Source organism: Arabidopsis lyrata (genome assembly GCF_000004255.2).
Source record: "Arabidopsis lyrata subsp. lyrata unplaced genomic scaffold ARALYscaffold_2, whole genome shotgun sequence".
Taxonomy (NCBI): Eukaryota; Viridiplantae; Streptophyta; class Magnoliopsida; order Brassicales; family Brassicaceae; genus Arabidopsis; species Arabidopsis lyrata.
The window spans coordinates 12,349,795-12,350,807 of record NW_003302554.1 but is presented as its reverse complement, the minus strand read 5'-3'; positions in this window follow the sequence as shown (position 1 = coordinate 12,350,807).

Below are 1,013 nucleotides of genomic sequence, written 5' to 3'. Positions count from 1 at the left end.
TAAGATATATAAGATTTACAAGCTATTTATAAGGTTTACAAGTTATAAGATTTACAAGTTTTTATAAGGTTTACAAGTTTTTTACAAGTTATAAATTCCTTATAAAACTTTATAAGTACCTTGTAAAACCTTTTAAAATACATTGTAAAACCTTACAAAACACTTGTAAATACTTCGTAAAACCTTTAAAATACCTTGTAAATTTTTCCCGCCAAAAATTTTCCCGCCAAAAAAATTTCGCCAAAAAAATTGCGGAATCACTTTTCCCGCAAAAAAAAATTTTTGGCGGGAAAATTTTTTGGCGGGAAAAAATTTTACGGGAAAATTTTACAAGGTATTTTAAAGGTTTTTTACAAGTGTTTTGGCGGGAAAATTGGGAGATCACTTTTCCTCCCAAAAAATATTTTGTATTTTGTGGACCTAATTTTGTTTCAAATAAGGGTAAAATGGTCATTAAAAATTAAAAGAGGGCAAACTTAAAAATGGACTCTCAAAGGGGGCATTTTTGAAAAGGGGTATTGAAAAAGGGGCATTTTTAACAATTTCTCTATATTATATTATATAATTTTTTAGTCAAAGTCAATTTACATATTCTTAATTTTCTTATGCTAATTTACTTTACAAAAAAGAAATAAAGATTTTTTTCTACAAATCCAAAAATAAATACCAGTCATAGCTTTAACATAAAATAGTAAAAAGTCAAATAAAAAGATAAAAAATCTAAAAACATCTAATGAAAATCAAACTGTCATTTGAATATTTTTTTCCCTTTTTTTGAACTTTGAACCTATTATTTAAGAAGAGAGAAACACCTATCAGATTCCATACTCAATTCAACATTTGGTTTCTAATCTTCTTTAATTAAATCCTCCGGATCTTCCTCCTAAATTTCTTCCTTGCTCTCTAACCCATCAATATAGTTCTTTACACTCTTTATAATTCCGAAAAGTCCGGTTTTTACGTTGTAATTTACTGTTGTTATGGCAAAAAAGCGTGAGACCAATCCCGGAGTC